Raw genomic sequence first — 12,705 nt, 5'->3', positions numbered from 1 at the left:
GAAGGACTGAGGGACTGAAGGACGTTCCAATTGCTTAAATGCACTTGGAGGAGTGAAGGAGAGAGGAGGCTCTCAGAGGAGAGGGAAGCAGGGATACACGAGTAGCCTTCAAAGAGGTCTGTCACCAACCGACACACCCCTTTGATTTTTTTACTTGAGGGAAGACAGATCAGAGATTAAACTCAGCTGAATCCCTCTCAAGTTTCTACATTATTGTTTTCTGATTCATCATCTGGTTGAAAATCTGATCAACAGAAGACGGAAAAACAATGTTCTTCATTTATTCAAAAGATTTTTCTTTTCTTCTCTATTATTTCCCCCATTAACTTTAATTATGGATGCAGTTAAAGTCCGGTAGAGCCTGTCTGTCAGCAAGGAACACTGATTACAACACTGATCATCATTTTCATTCGGTCACATGTGAGGCTGATTATGCCTGAATTTTTGCCCTGAAACATTTACCCTAACAAATAAACAAACAACAAGGCCTGTGGGTTATCTTGAGTGAGCGATTATGAGGGACATTGCTGCTGTGTTTTTCCAAATGTATTTTTTGGCGCTTTGAGCACCACAAGCTGAGTGCTGTCTCATTCCATTATATTGGAGAGAAGGCAGACATCTCTATGGCTGATATCTCCAACACTCTGCAACTCACACCAAAACAAGGACTAATAAATAGCACTACAGATAAAAAGAAAAGGTATTTTTATATTGGGGTGAACTGTCCCTTTGATTAAAAGGTTTGGTCAAATAACCATATTCATAATGATTGTTGATTATAAAAAAGGAGGTAAAGACACACACCCCTGTCTACATCAGGAACAGCTATAGGTTCCTTGTAATTACCATCACTGAGAACCTAACTTGGTCATCACACATCACCACCCAGGTTAAAAAAAGCACAGAAACATGTTTCCTACTTTGTGGAAACATCACAAACTGGCATGGTTTGTGTTCGGCCCAGGACAGGAAGGCTCTGCAGCGGGTGATTAATACTACCCAGAACATCACTGGTTCTCATACAGAGCATCAGTGACCTCGGTGAAGTGAGGTGTCTGCACAGAGCCAAGAGGATGCTAAAAGACAGCAGCCACAGTCTGTTCACCCTGCTGCCATCTGGAAAAAGATACAGAAATATCTGCTGCCGAACCAACAGACTACAGAGCAGTTTCTTTCCCCAGGCTGTGAGACTCCTCAACTCCTCCTTCGACAGCAAAGAGATTGAGCAGGATTTAGGGTCAAATTGTTTTAAAAAAAGACAAATAAATTGACCTTGCACTTGTATAATCACAAGCCATACCGTGGTTGCCATATGCAGATGTTGAAGAATTGAGTTGTTTTACATATTTTTGCAATGATATTTTAAAATGCCACATTTAACATAATTTATTACAAATTGTTCAATATCAGTGTTGTATCTGGTGAGGAGTTTGCTGTTGTGTTCAGCATAGCAGAGGCACTTCAAACTCATTTACTGTTAATTATCACCCTCGGACTGTTGCCAGCAAAACCCATTCAAGAACGCTTCACATAAATTCTGTAGCAAAGTGCCCACTTTGCTAGAAGTAGTTGCAAAGACGCAGCAGAAATGTTTGAGTAATGATGATAAAATCATTATGTGGACAATAAAAAAAAATCATTACTCTTTGTGGTTGTTCCTCCCCGTGGACACTGAAGACCATCTTAAACCAAACAAAATGTGAAGACACCGGGGAAAATGCTTGAGTCAGTCCTGGATCAAATTTAATTTGTTGAGCATTGAGCTTTTTCATTATATTTTTAAATTCTAATAAGAGTTGGTATGAATGTTTGCCTTTGAAGGTCTAATGAAACTGGGTTTGTTTGTCGCTATGGTATAAAACACAGATGCAGTGCTCTTTGGGAAGACTGTACCCGGAAATAAATCTCGATTATTTTTCAGTACAGACTGAATTGCGTTTCCAATTATTGCCATATTAAAAACTATAAAGTGCTGAAAGCTAATACTTCATGCTCTGACTGATTCCTAGATATGTTATTTATTATTTGATAAGATTTGTTGAACTTTTATCATTGTTTAGTTAATCTTACAGTACATACACAAAACTGTTTTATGGCTATTCTGATAAAGACAGCCCTTGAGCATTGGAGAAGTTTTGCTTAGTCCACAAAGTTTTTGGAGAAAAGAGTTCATGCATTGGATAATATCTTATTGTTGGCACTAGTATAAAAAAACCTTGGAACCACACTAAGCTCTACCTATTTCTGCACCAATATTTGTTTGCAGATGCATAAGGTATACAGTACAGGAAGCCTCTTTCATTATCTGTCAGTGCTGTTTCTTTTGGCTGGACAAACATTTTCCATCAAAGCAATGTGTGGTGACTTGAAGCAGCTGTGATTTAAATTACTGTATGTTCTTCAACATAAATGAAGCTTAAAAGGCTTCGAAACACATATTTTATAAGTGACATGTTGGTGATGTTAGGCACACCAGGGAATGAAAGCCATTATTTTTGTTGGACTGTAGATTTTTTAACCAGACCTCCTTTAGGAAATGAGCTGCATGTGAACTGATCAACACAAAATGTTACATCTGGATTGTCTTTCATGGTGGACATGAAAGTCTATGTTCTAATCCTGTCTTATCTTCGACTCTGTTTGGCCTTTTCCTCTGCTACCGCTGAGAGCACATTCAATGTCTGCTGCTGTGCCAACATTGTGGCATCTATTAAAAGTAGATAAAGGGCAGATTTGGGTTGTGGATGGGTAACAAAAAACAAAAAACCTTTGCAAATTAAATATCACTTCCAACATGTGCCTTGACAAAATTTAAATTTGGGGGACATAAAAAACATGTCTGATTTAGATATCACATCCATGGTAGATTTTTTTAGACATATTTCTGGAGTCGAATTAGAAGAATAAAATGTTCCTTTTTATATTTTCGATTCATGTACAGAGACTAGTCAGCCATTTATAATCATGCTTGGTAAAGGTTTTTAATTAAAGTCACTGCCTTTAAGATTTAATACGTTTCTGGGGAAAAGAGGAAGGTAATATTTATTGACATGGCGCAACAGATTGTTTCCTTGTCTACAGGTGCCTATATAATTTTTATGGCATTCAGTCATATCCACTATGTGATGCCTTTGTGTGCCAAAAGCTCTGGCTGCACATGTCTCAGACCAATTTTATTCTCCTTTGTTACATAGACCTTAACTTCAGTTGCCATATGACCGCAGTCTGAACCGTCTGTTCTATGATGTATAAATGAGCAGGTGAGTGGGATATAGTCTGTGATGGCTGCAGGGAAAGAGCAACTCTGGGAATCTAGCCGTAAATGTGACGATATACATCAGAAAAGCAGTATTTCATCCAAAAGAAGGAACACCTAAGTGCAATCTGAAGGTTAAGAGGAGTGTTCGGACTCGCTGTGGGAATTTTACTTTAAGAACAAATGAAAAATCAATCAGACTGAAGCTTCTCCCACAACCTTCACTTTCATTTTTGGCACTGGATTTTGTCAGTTCTTAATATTTCAAAAATAATTTGCTGTCACAGTTGGTTGTAAATGATCCTACTTTCAGAGATTCTCCAAAATACGATTGTTTGTTGTCTTTGTGAGACTTCAATGGGATATTCACATACTGGTATATTGGTTTTATTCCCCTGAATGATGCAGGAAGAATGGCTTCAGGATGTGCCTAAAGCTTCTAGCATAAAGACAGGAAGCTGCAGACCCTAGGCTCCACCATAGGAGGGAAAGTACACCTTTCAGCAGCTCCAAAATGGTCTTGATAATGCTTTGTATTTTATTAGCTAGCAAGCTTGTCATTTGTTTATCTCAGGTTTACCTATTCTATGCATACTTTTGACAAATTTCAATCAGGTTTTGTGCATGTCATTCCACTGATTCTGCTAATTGTAAGGTTCTGACCTTTACTTACAGCTAATGCTGGTGATTGTTCCATTTTATTTCTTTTAAATTTGAGGTATATTTTTGACGCCGTTGATCACTTGAGCCCTTTGGATTGCCTTGAAAAGCCTTTTTCAGTCACCATAGATAATAGCTCCCTCTCAGTCGGCCCCTCAGACTTGTGGTGTTCCCAAGGCTCCATCCTTGGCCCTTTGTTGTTCTGTATATACATTCTCGCACTTGGTCATATCATAAGCAAGCACAAAATCAAGTATGACTGCTATGCAGATGACACACCAATATACTGTATGTTCCATTTGAAACTGGTGAAGAAAATAGATAGAAAAACACCAGGATTTTGTATTTTATTGAGTTACTTAAAAAAGCCACTGCAGCGGGAGATCAGGAATTCTTAGATGCTGCTTGCTATTTCATAGATTTATTTATTTTGTAATAGTTGAGCTATTTTACATAGACTTTATTTTCCACAGCAGTTTAAAGACAACAGTTGGGCAGTGAGCCAGAACCTTGACATTGCTTTTCCCTTGTCTGTGATGAATAGTTGCTCTTTACTGGCTGCATGTGGATGTCACAGTAGATATCTTCTCATAGAGCTAAAAGGACACAGGGAATTACCAGAGTTTGTAATAATCCCTTTACCATCTCCACTAGTGTCAGACTGCTGAAGGTGAATAGTGAAAAATGAACATCCCTGAATTACATCTAAACTGGTGAAGCCAAGTTTGGGATTAAAGGGCTCTCTGTGTGTTATGTATTTCACCTAAGAAAGCCAAAGAAAGCAGAGAGGAAAACTGCTGAGTGAGTATTGCTCAGGATACACAGGTTTGCTGTGAAAGGGTTGTTGAAAAAGCCATTAGCATTAGCTCACATTGGTCAAATAGGGGCACTCACGCTATTGTGCAACCCATGAGCAGCATAAATTGAATTGAATTGAACTGAACATTTAAACTTGGGAAACAAGAAGTATTTAACTGTTGGAAGGATGCTCTTTTCACAAAACAAGGCTGTTTATGCAGTAGAAAGACACAAATACCTTTAAATTTGGTGCTTTATGACCAGTGAAAAAAGAACAAACAGCTGTAGCATCTGCATTTGCTCAAGATGCAGAAAACCTACAACTACCAGAGTGCAGTGCAGTGTAACAGACCACTGGTGGGTGATGTAATGCAAGCTTAGCCAATTTTTCACAGGAAACAATATGATGGTAACAAATTATGTGGAATTACATTTAAAATAGTGCACTAAAATATATTTCTGAAAACATTTTCCTGACTAGGTGACACGATAACAGAATCATTGTTCACATTTTGATACTCACTGCTTATGTCAATATTTTCATCTGCCTCCAGTTTTACAATGCAGGAAACAGTATGGTGCCCACATCTTGTTTACAAATTCTCACATTACAGCCAAACAGTGCACTAAAATTTGTTTCTGATGACATTTTAGGTGAGAAACAGATAATGCAGTAACAGAGTCCTGGTTAAGATTAGATCAGCCAAGTTTTAAAGTGTGGTCTGAGTTTGAGAGAGAGAAAGGGGCAGGTCTCTCTCTTGATCTGCTTCAATAATCCAGAGAGCAAGTAAAAAACAGCCGGGTGACGTGACAAATTTTTGCTGAGACAAGCAGGGAGGTCTGGGCACTCCCTGCTCATCATTTGCACACTGCCCACATTGTTATGATACAAAACTGGTTGAAAACCATCAAAGAATCCCTTTAAATATCATAGCCGGTATTTGTTTATTTTAGCTTATTCTCGTGTTATTTTTGAGGGAGCGCAAATCCTATTTCCTTTTTGGGCAGTCAGTTCAGAGAACGCACATTTGCATTTCCATGACAAAGCATTTTTTGTGAATGTGTCTGTGCGTGAGCATTTGAAACAGTACATGATTATATTGTGGCATTAAGATTATAAAGCACGTCCTCTTAAGCAGAGGTCTCATTTTCCACATATCCCATATGCACTTCCCTGCAGTGCAGGGTGATTGTAGCTTTGTGTTGAAAGCTGTAAAAAATTTACTGTTTATTTTGCTGGGAGGCTGACCACATTATTATGAGATTAAGTGTCCAGAGCAGATTCCGCCAAGTCACACCACAACTCTGTGTGATAAAATCTCACCACAACAGCAAATATGTTCAAGTTGACCCCTGACCTCGAATTCCTGCTGCAACACCTGTTATTCATGTTGATGGCACTGCAGCTGGTCTCTAGCTGGACTGTATAACAATACCATAAATAACATGTATCATTACATAAGTTGTGTGGACATTCACAAGGTGTACTAAAATAACATTGCATATGATATTCACTCAAAGCCCAGAGTGCACAGTGGGGCACAGTGGATTTGGGGTTGGTTAAAATATTAAACTATGCAGGAATTTATGCAGGATCACAAAGTTTTTGTGATTCAACCAAACCTTTTTCACACTTGCTTTAGGGAAGACACTTATTCACAGGCCCTTCTGAGGTGCGATAACTTAGGAATAATCAAAAGCAGTCAGTTTTCATGACATGGACTCATTTTTCAAGATTTTCATGCTTTGGAGTTTGATGCAAAATATAAATATAGTAAACTATTTTAAAATAAAAACCAGTTTTGCCAGAATCGAGAAACATAAATATAGAACAGAAAAAAATAAAATAAACATATGTTTTAAAAAATCAGGAATAATATTCACAATAAATATGAATTAAAATATGCATGTTGTCAGTATGCATGGTTGTAAGCAAAAATAGACAGTGAAAATGGTATTTTGATATTATACCATCATTTACTGCAGTTTCACTTTCTCTTTGAGGAAATACAAATATATGTGTTAATCAACCTTTCTTGTTTCTGTTTCAAAATTAAAGCCCTCTGACAATGTTCTGTTGACAGAATCCCTTCAGTTGTTGACACAAGGCTTTTTATTGTAAAATATTTGCAGGATATACAATATATTTGCTGCTGACGATGCAGGACTTTGCACGGCATCATGAATAAGTTCTTATAAATGTGGAAACACATTACTCAGCAGGCAGGCAGCAGTGCTGCAGCAACAACGCTGCCAGTGTGAAAACTGCAATCATGCAAGATGCAGCAGTGTTCCAGGCATAAGGAGTGGGTAGAGGTTTACAGAACAAACTAGAAATAGAACATGCACTATACAAACATATAGTCTCAAGATGTGCCTAACACTTATTAGTGAGGGTCCTGGGCCTTGTAAATGAGGACAATAGTAGTTGAAAACAAAATATTCTTTTGGCATGAGCTTTTGGTCCTAATGGCCCGCAGCCTCCTGTTAAAGGGGAGTTTTTCAAGAACAAAGTTTCCTGGGGTGGGAGGGTCAGCCACAATATTTTTTGCCTGCCTGGGGGCTCAGGAGGCAAACACCGTGCACATGGCGCATGGTTTGTTAACTTCCGTTTTGAAGCCTTGGGTTTGGCATTTCAGCTATTGCTATCTTGGTTTTTAGAAGCCAAAGGTAACTTCTTTTGGGCAACAGGCTGGCACTGTGTGTCATTTAATGCAGAGCAGGTGGCCCCAAATGCAGAAGATGGCATGTAACAGGAACTGGAAAAGATCACTCTTTACTCCAAGCACAAAGTGACTGAACATCACACAACCAAATCAAGGATCCAACAAAGACTTAATTATGATTAACTTTAAATGTTAATAAAATGTAAATGGGTGAGCTAGCCTACATAAAATCATGCTGCTGCTGTGCAGTTATCCTAAGTGTTGATTTAGCCAACAAGACCATAACTGCTTTTTTTGTGCCACGCTGTAAACATTTTTATTTCTGCTGTAAAGTTGGGCATTTTAACGTGGGGGTCTGTGGGGACTGATCCTCAAGTGAACTGCAGTTTTTGGCTCTTCTTTGTTGGCTTCATATTTCAGCCCCAAAAGTTGCCACTTAAGACAGATCTGCTGTGTTGTTAAAGGATGCAACAGCTCTTTTTTTTCTTTTTTTTTTGTCAGATAACATATGTGAAGATAATTATTATTAATGCCAAGAATTTGTTCATAGAGTACTTTTTTAAACATATTTATACTACATTTTTTATCCATCCCCAGACGTGTTTTCTACGTGTTCACAATTGGACTGGGGACTGAAAGTCAGGAGACAGACAGAAGCAGAAACAAAATGAACAAAAAAATGAAAAAAAAAAAAAAAAAAAAGAAATAGAAAACCCTAGGAATGAGTCCTAAAACCCCGAAACCAGTTTGCATTTCAGCACCTCCAATTCCTCTGTCTCAAAGTCAGTAGGGTTTTTGAATGGCCTTTTGGTAAGAAGCCTGAAATATGGTCTGTGGTTAACAGATTTTGAGACTTTCATGTTTTGTCCTACAACATAAATTACTTCAATAAATACCCTACTCTTGAACTTTGAAACTTTTATGTGTCTTAAAAAAACAGTTGCTAACAAGTGGCTGGATGAGACTACAGAACGTCATCAAGCTGTGTCACGCCACATGACTTTACAGCCTCGCAGTGGTGGTGACGCAACCACACTGTAGTTTGTTTTTAGGCTTCAAAAATCCTGAAAGTGGTGTTCATTTGTGAAGATTATCATACTAAGCAAAATGTGTAAGTATCATAAACATTTGTTTAAGCACAGGGCTTAATTTCTCCTAGGCTTTTTAATGAGGGAACCAGGGCCATGTTAGTTCCTGGGTTTGCCTACAGAAAAACATGATCCCCAGGGGAACTTTATGGTTGGGCCACATAAGGTCAGCATGGTACACACAAAATAATTTCCACTGGTCAAACATATTGAGGGATTCACAGAAATTGCTCTGTATTTTTGCATTATTTTAATGTGAACAATTCTGTTTGCTTTAAAACACTGAACCCACAGGAATTTCCTGACCAACAATATTGATTCATCTTCCAAGAGAGGTCAGGAACCTTTGGCAGCCCTGTCACTATGATTGAACATGCACAAAGAAAGTGCAAGCGTTTTTCTCCTCTTTTTGTAGCATTGAAACTCACCTCCATCACATCATTATCATTCGCTGGGTAGAACAGCAGCCCACAGGGACCACAGCCTCATATCACTGCACCATGACATATTATGCTGAGAGACTTGAGGTCATGGCCCTGACATCAAGATGATCTGTCTTCAAGAGTTATGAGAGAAGAGCAGCGGATAAACCTTCAAAGTTGTAATAAATCTATGCACTGCTGTTTAAGAACATGCACACATTTGTCAGTTGGTATATGATATTCAGTCAACACAGTGCCAACAATAACAATAACCAACAGCCCATGCTTTCGACAGGTTTAATTATAACATGGACTCATAATCTCATTAAATGCTAAGAAACGCTAAAGTGAAGATGACTTGTTAAGGGCAGAAATTATAACTGATACCCCACAATTTCACTATAACATTAGACAACTAAAACTTAGCTGTCAGATGTCTTAACCATTAACCTAAACTTAGGCTGAAGGTCTTGAAAAAGACAAATTTGAAAGCATCTGGCTAAGAGGTTAAATTTCACAGGCTGTAAACATTGTCTTTGAAGTCTGTCTCCATTCATCATCCTGACTTCTGTGCCCTATTGGTCTTTCCTTTTGTTTGTCTTTTTCAGACCTGTTCCTTGAGTCCTTCCTGCTCCATATCATCTCCTCAAATTCACGTTTTTTCACGCAATGAGTTTGTGTTTAGTTTTATTTAGTTTTGTTGTTTTTTTATTACTTTTTTTTTTTTATTGTCTTTTGTCACTCTTAGACACACTGGGGAAGCTTACTTATGTTAAAAAGGCAAGATATGGTGGATTTTGCAAAATATGTCACCTTAAACTCCAGCTGAATTGCTACAATATCAAGGTCAGAGGATCATCAAATACACTCCTTTGGTTATTATTTATTTTATTTTTTTAAATTTGCTACAGGGTAGATTGTTTTCGAATGATAATTTCCAGGAAAGTTTGAGGTTATTGCTTCAGTTATTTGTCATGGTTTTCATCAAATTTAATTAAGTTTGCATCCTGTTAGACAAAGAGAATGATTATTGTCTGTAAATTTTGAACAACTACCAAAAAATACTTCTTCAGTTTGCTTCAAGGAAAAATAACCAGCTGCTCTCTCCTACCCAGAACGGTGTGACCGTGCATGGTAGGTGAATTTGACAGACCTCATGCTGTTGAGTTTATTGCTCTCTAATTTGTTCTAGTTATTACCTGGTTGTTTTGACTGCATTTTTCAAAGCAAAGTCAAACAGAGGAGGTCCGGCTCAACCAAGGATTTGTTGTTATGTCAGTTAGCACCATGGATTTTATGACCTTTTCCTTGCTTTAGGATTTTCATAAATTCACCATGCAATTTTCATTCTGCCAGGAGATACACACCCAATTTATTATGCATTCCATTCAATCAGCCAGCATTTCTGTGTCGTGATAAAGTAATTCGGACCCCTGCTGCTGTCGTGAGTTAAATCCATTTATAATACAGGTCGCAACCAAAGTCTGTGACACATTGTTTCTCCTCTTTTATTCAGCTTTTTTTTTTTTTGCTTTATACCCTGCACGGGCACACACAGCTTTCCAATTACAGCTCAACGAGTCAGTGATTTTGGAGAAAGGTCGTTGATATTTAAACCCAACACAGAATACACCCACTTCAGTCAGTGCTCCTTCAGAAGCTAAATTTCTTCCTGCTCACACTGCCTTTCTGTTTGGCCTTTCCCCTGTTCTGTGCACAAAGATGAATGAATAGCGTTGTGTGTCACGGTCTGAGCCACTTTGCATTTGCTGAATGTGACAAAGAGCAACAAATCCTCCAACCCTGACAAATTAAGTTCATTCCTACCCTCTAATGCCACACACAGGAGCATTTCCTAAAAAAGCGCCCCTACTGGTGTCATACCTAAAGAAAATGAACAATGATATATTGACAATAATTTAAAAGGTGACAGTACCGTAATTCACCAATTGAATGACATGATCAATGCATGTTGATTTTGAATATATTTAAGGGTTTCCCACACATTCATTTATTTGTAGTGACGTGTCACAGTATCAACATTTGGCGCCACATGTTGAATTTTCTGAGCATACTCTGGGCACAGACGGAGCAGCAGAATGCCAGACGCAGTGAAAGTGAACGTTAACTGTTCATTGCACTGGATCTTTAAGTTTGCGTTCACTCACTTCTTCAGCAGCAGCTCCTCATACATCAATCAGATCTGATCAGCGCTGATTGGATCGACTAAATTATTCACCCAGTGACTCAACAAAGCAAAGTAGAAAAAAAAAACTTATGAAGAGTTCCACCTACGCTGTGTTCAAGGACTCAAAAAAACATCCAAATTTAGAGAGGGGACATAATACACAGGGAGCCACAAAAAAGGGCTCATTTATGTGTAGGAGACATAGGCTGGACAAAGAAGAGATCTCACTTGGAATTTTTCCTTTCAACAGGAATGTCTCATCTGCTTACATGGGGGTAGGCTGGGATTTACAAGCCATATTGCAGCCAACCACCAAGGGATGATCAAAATATTTTGGCCTCACTTTTGGGAAGCTGTTATATTGTATTATATTGTGTATTTTGTACTGTATCTTTACATACAGTCTGTGGTTTGGACAAATGACTTCTCTGGGTTTCTAAAGGAACTTATTACTCTGCCAAACCATCAAATGTGCAACACTGTGTAGCAAGCCACAGTCTCCTGGGCAAAGCTTTAAGAATGTGTTCTCTGTGCTTTAGGTATCAGTGTATTTATTTTCTTTACATTTAAGACTGGCAGTGATTTTCAGGCAGGGTGAGCAAAAGGTCTGCACATACTGTAACAGTCAGTGCATAGTGAGCATGTGATCGGTGCGTTTATATTCCCATATCGCATATATATTCCCCACTAAACATAATGATCTTAACATATCGGATAAAACATTTTCCTACCTAGCAGCAATACTCAACTTTGGCCCACAGTACAAATGTGGCCCCCGAAAGGTTCTGGGTGGCCCCCTAACCACTTTCCAATTCACAAAAAAAATAAATAAATAAAGAGATAAACACTTGGAATAGTCTTTGTGCTTTTAGTATACATAAGGTGCCAGAGTTCAAAAAACAGTAACAAAATAGAGCTTGTTTATCAAAAGAAAAGTGCCAGTATAGCATCCCCTGCACTCCCCAAAAGAGATCTGAGCTCCTAATGACCTAAATTTCAAGAACTGTCCTAAAATCCCAATGTCCTTAAATGCTATAAGTGTCCAAAAATCTTAGACATATCCTTAAATCCCAGATATGTCCTAAAATCCTAGAAACTTATTTAAATTCAAGAAAGATCCTAATATTTGAGAGTTGGCTTAGAATTCTAGAAATGTCCTAAAATCCTAGAAATGTTGTTAAATCTTAGAAACATCCTAAAATCCTAGAAATATCCTAAAATGTCCTAAAATCAGAGAAATGTCCTAAAATCAGAGAAATGTCCTAAAATCTTAGAAATATTCTTTAATCCTAGAAACATCCAAAAATCTGAGAAATGTCCCAAAATCCGAGAAATGTCCTAAAATCCAAGAAATAGCCTTAAATCCTAGAAACATCCTTTAAATGTTAAAAATGTCAAAAAATCCAAGAAATGTCTTTAAATCCTAGAAATGTCCCAAAATCCTGGAAACATGAGCCTGCTGCAACTGGCCCCAGGCCTCCTGTCATTTTGCAAAAGTGGTCCCCAAGAAAGTTGAGTATCCCTGCCAAATTAACTCCTGCTGAAACAAAACAACATCGCTTGAGTAAAAAGAAAATGTCTCATTAGGTACAAAAAGAACTAATATGAATGTGAGAACAAGTTTAGT

Source organism: Plectropomus leopardus, chromosome 2 (genome assembly GCF_008729295.1).
Source record: "Plectropomus leopardus isolate mb chromosome 2, YSFRI_Pleo_2.0, whole genome shotgun sequence".
Classification (NCBI taxonomy): domain Eukaryota; kingdom Metazoa; phylum Chordata; class Actinopteri; order Perciformes; family Serranidae; genus Plectropomus; species Plectropomus leopardus.
Note: the sequence above shows the minus strand (reverse complement) of the source record.